We start from the raw sequence: 5,518 nt of genomic DNA on the forward strand, positions 1-5,518 counted from the left end.
TTATATTATATATGCAATCTAATATATTATTTTTACTAATAACAATAATTATATTACATAATCTAATATATTATTTTTACTAATAACAATATTATATATGGGATATAATTACTTTTTAAAAATAATTATTTACTTTTTATCTTTTTTAAATCTAAAAGCAACCAAATGTGGTTGATTTTTAAAATTTTTATTAATATTATTTAAATTAAAAACGACCACAAGTAGTTATTTTTTAAATTTAATTTAATTTTGTAATTTCAATAAAATCCGACCATAAGTGGTCAGTTTATAAAAATTAATTTATTTTTATTTTAAATAAAACCCGACCACAAGTGGTCGCTTTTTTAAAAATATTTTCTCTTTTTTTCTAAAATAAGAAAATCGAGTACAAGTGGTCGGTTTATTTAAAAATTAATTAAAATATAATTTTAAAAAACCTACCACTTGTGGTCGGTTTTTGGAAATATTTTTAAATTAATTTTTTTAAAAAAATTGACCACCTGTGTCGGTTTTCTTATTTTTTTAAAATTTTAATTTTTAAAATATAAAATAATTATATAAAAATTACTAGAATATTTATTTTGATATATTATAATAATAAAGTGACCATATGTGGTTGCTTTTTTAAAATAAATTTATTTTTAAAAAATAATTAAAAAACCGACCACAAGTGGTCGATTTTTCCGTTTTTTTAGTAGTGAAAGTGAGGATTAAAAGAAATAAATTAAACACTATTTATTAGCCAACATATTTTTTAAAATAATAAATTATATCTTTAAAAGATAGTACGATAAAAATTATTTGTTACTATATTAATTATTTCTTAATTGTGTAAAGTTAATAGTGGACAAATTTTACTGAAAGGATGGAGCACTAACATTATACATCAACTAACAAAGAAAATAAGATAAATATTACAACCAATGAGGTCTGCAAGTTTCACATCTAAGTAATACTCGATCCGATAATTTACGATATAGATAGATAGATAGATAAATAAATATTTCTAAAACATTCTAAGAAATTTAATAAAATAATCATATTAATTATTTTTTAAATATATATATTAAATTAAAATGTGACAAATAAAAATAACACAAAATAAATATGTAATTGGACATGTTTAAGCTACATGTTGATTTTCCTGTAAAAGAGATTGGGATGCTGGAAATTATAGTCCCTAGAAGCACATTTATTAAAAGCAATGTCTTTTATCTTTCTTTTTTTTTTTTCTTGTTTTACACATGTTTCACGAGAGAATATCTTGTCTTAATTTACGTGTTATTTTGAGTTTTAAGTAAGTTTATATTAGATCCTAATTTTTTTTATACATTGTTTGAATATTTTGAATTGATTATTATTATAATTAATTTATAGTATATTTTACGTAGTCTTTAAATAAATAATATTTTATTTAAAAAAATTAAATTTTATGTTCAAATTCAAGATCAAACTAATTTGTTTGACTTTTAAGAATTATGAATGGTCATATAAATTGAGATAAATGAAATATTTAAGAAGGTTACCGATTATCTTAGCTAGGGTTGTACTACATGTCCAATTAGGAAAAAAAAAGTTGTTTGATTTTGCGTGAGAAAAAAAATCCTAATCATACTTTGTTTCATTTGATATTTAACAGAAGAGAGTTAAGTCGCAATACAAATCATACCGTTGGGTGTGCGAAAAAAAGTCTCACATTGGTAGTTGAAGGGATTGGGAAGCTATATATAAGGTGTAGGATCTTTTAATGGTGTGGGTCCTTTTGGAGAAAACCATGCGGATTTGACCTAAAGTGGACAATATGACATTATGTAAGATTGTCTTTGGGCCGACTGAGTATGATGATATGGCAGGGTGATAGGGTGCGGGGGCTCGATTTGATACCTTTACGAGCTTGGATATGCACATACGAGAAGAATCTATATGGGCACACAGTGAATTTTGGTGGCCTAGTGGATCGTGGTGATGAACCATATGGAACTTACTTTGAGGGAGAGATTACTGGGTGAGTACGATGATATGGAAGGGTGATGGGGTGCAGGGGGCTCGATTTGATACCTTTACAAGCTTAGAGATGCACATACGAGAAGAAGCTATGTGGGCACACAGTGAATTTTGGTGGCCTCGTGGATCATCGTGATGAACCATATAGAACTTAGTTCGAGGGAGAGATTATTGGGTGAGTATGGTGATGTGGCAGGGGTGATGGGTTGCGGGGGGCTAGATTTGATACCCTTACGGGCTTAGAGATGCACATGTGAGAAAAATCTAATTGTGTGGGTTTCGGTTGTCATAAATTCTCATACAATATAGGTGGGCACACAGTGAATCTTAGTGGCCCCGTGGATCGTGGTGATAAACCACATAGAACTTAGTTCGAGGGAGAGATTGTTGGGTATGGATAGCACACAGTATAGTGAATCTAAAAAACTGACTCGCGAATCGTGGTGCTGTTGTCAAGATAGGAATGACACGAGAATCTACTATCCCTGAAGAAATATGCGAACAAGAAGAGATAGCCAAAAATCAGATACCAAACTTCTACCAAAACAAGAGAGTTATTGGACTTAGCAATATATTGACTGAGTTATCAAATAATTATATAAATCAAAACCCAGTTTGGATTTACTATAACAGAAATCAATTATTGGTTTACTCTACTTGTAAAAATATTAGAGAAAATAACAGAGAAGAGATAAGAAAATGGGTCATAATGATCCTAAAGCCAGAAGAGTTACCAGTCACAAGATCTATTACGAAAGGAATTATTTCAGAAGAAGCTATGGATCAATTCTGTAAATAGGTTGACCAAAGATACAATGAACACATATGCAGCAGATGTAGTGGCACACACAACTTTATCGCAATGTGATGCTACAATAGCAAGAAAATAAGGACAATAGCTGGAAGATACAAGACAAAAAGATAAGAAGATGGAGCAATAATGGAAAGATAAGGAGACAAAAACATCAAAGAGAAGAAAGCGACATATGAAGAAAAATCTAACTTTGTAAAATATGTAATGCGTAAATCATGTGATCATTTAATAACTTTATTATTTTTAGGATAGACTTTTTGACTTTTGGCACTTGCCATTAAATGTAAAGACATAGGACTATTATTGGTTTTTATTAGTTTTTGACTAGAAATAGTATATAGGTAACGTGTAAAGTTAGGACAGATGTAAAGATGTAAAAATTTTATGCGTTTCCTTTAGGATTATAAATAGTAGAGCATTTGGTCAGTTAGAGGCAAGACTTTCATGTGTTGAAAACAAGCCTCCTCTTTTGTAAACAAAAAACTTTTGAATATTTAATAGAAAACAGATATATTTTCAAGGAAAAGCTATGGATAAAAAAAGCCCAGAATTATCAAACCTACCAGAACAGGTATATTTATTTACGATTATGAATAGCTAAATTCATAAATTCCTGACAATCATGATATGATAAAATAAGTTCATGATAGTTACTTTATAGTAGAATTATTCGAAAAATAGCATGTTAAGAAGTTTATTAGCAAAGTGGAAAAGGAGAAAAAGAAAGTCCTTTTGAACAATTTGTAAAAATAATTGATAATAATGATTATAGTTACAAAAACATAGATATAGAAGAAGATTTAAAAATAATAAATGATAGAATAAGCACAACAAAAAGAATAGCTCATGAAAAACCAGAATCATCAAGCTCATAAAAAAGAACAAGTTATGAAACAACTTCAACAGTTAATTCAAATCAATATTATATAACAAGAATAATAAATGAAAAAGAATATTTATTACTCTTAAACACAGGACAAGAAGAAAATTATATAGCAAAATATCTAGTAAAAAGTAAAGAAATAAAATCTAATAGTAATATATGCCCAGATCTACCAAGGAGTCTAATAAACATTAAAGATATAGCTGAAAAGGAAATAATAATAGGAGTTAGAAAAATAAAAATAGAATTTGAAATAAAGGAGGAAATGCAAAAAGCCGATATAATATTAGGAATAAAATGGTTAGAACAAGTAAAACTATACAATATAGAACATACACAATTATCTATAACATATAATAAAGAGAAATTATTCATAAAAAGAACTTTAACATGATATGAAAATATATGTACTTGTCAAAATAATAGTAGAGTGATATTATAATAGGTATTATACACTTATGATAGATACAGGAGTGGAAACAAGCTTATGTAGATACAACTGTTTACCCGAAAGTAAATGGGATAAATTAAAAACACCAATAGTAGTCAAAGGATTTAATAATGAAGGAAGTTTGATTACATATAAAGCTAAAAATGTAAAAATATAGATATGGGATAAAATAATAACAATAGAAGAAATCTATAATTATAAACTAACATCAAAAGATATGCTTTTAGGAATGCCATTTTTAGATAAATTATATCCACATATAATAAATAAAATAGATTGATGGTTTACAACACCATGCAAACAAAAAGTAAGGGAAAAAAGAGTTATTAATAAAATAAGAAAGAAAACTGATTGGATAGAAGGAAGTGAAAAAATTACACAAAAGTTAGAAAATATAAAAAATACAGAAGACACAGTAGAACTAGTTGTATTTTCGATAAATAAAAAAGAAATAACTATATTTCAATAGATAAGGTAGAAATAATAAAGAAAAAATTAAGACAATTATATAGTGAAGAGCCATTAAAAGGATGGAAAAAACATAAAACTACTACAAAAATTAAATTAATAGATAAAAATAGCATAATAACTCAAAAACCATTAACATATAATTTGACGATTTAAAAGAATTTAAAATGCATATAGATGAATTATTATAAAAACAATATATACAAAAAAGTAATAGTAAACACAATAGTCCAGCATTTATAGTAAATAAACATAGTGAACAAAAGAGAGGAAAAAGTAGAATGGCTATTGACTATAGAAATTTAAATGCAAAAACTATGACATATAATTATCCAATACCAAATAAGATATTAAAAATAAGACAAATACAAGGATATAACTACTTTAGTAAATTTGACTGTAAATCAGGATTTTACCACTTAAAGTTAGATGAAGATTTTAAGGAATTAACCGCATTTACGGTGCCACAAGGATTTTATGAATGGAACGTATTACCATTTGAATGTAAAAATGCACCAGGTAGATATCAACATTTTATGGATAGTTATTTTAAACAATTACCTAATTGTATAGTATACATAGATGATATACTACTAAATACAAAAACTAAAGAAGAACATTTAAAATTACTAGAACAATTTACAGATATAATAGAAAAATTAGGAATAAGTTTAAGAGAAAAGAAAGCTAAAATTATGAAAAACCAGAGAGAATTTTTAGGGATACAAATAGATAAAAGTGGAGTAAAAATGCAACAACATATAGTACAAAAAATAATAAATTCAAAAGAAGAATTAGATACAAAATAGAAATTACAATCATTTTTAGGATTAGTAAACCAAGTAAGAGAATACATACCAAAATTAGCAGAAAACCTAAAGCCTTTACAGAAAAAATT

Source organism: Capsicum annuum, unplaced genomic scaffold (genome assembly GCF_002878395.1).
Source record: "Capsicum annuum cultivar UCD-10X-F1 unplaced genomic scaffold, UCD10Xv1.1 ctg82786, whole genome shotgun sequence".
NCBI classification, from domain to species: Eukaryota; Viridiplantae; Streptophyta; class Magnoliopsida; order Solanales; family Solanaceae; genus Capsicum; species Capsicum annuum.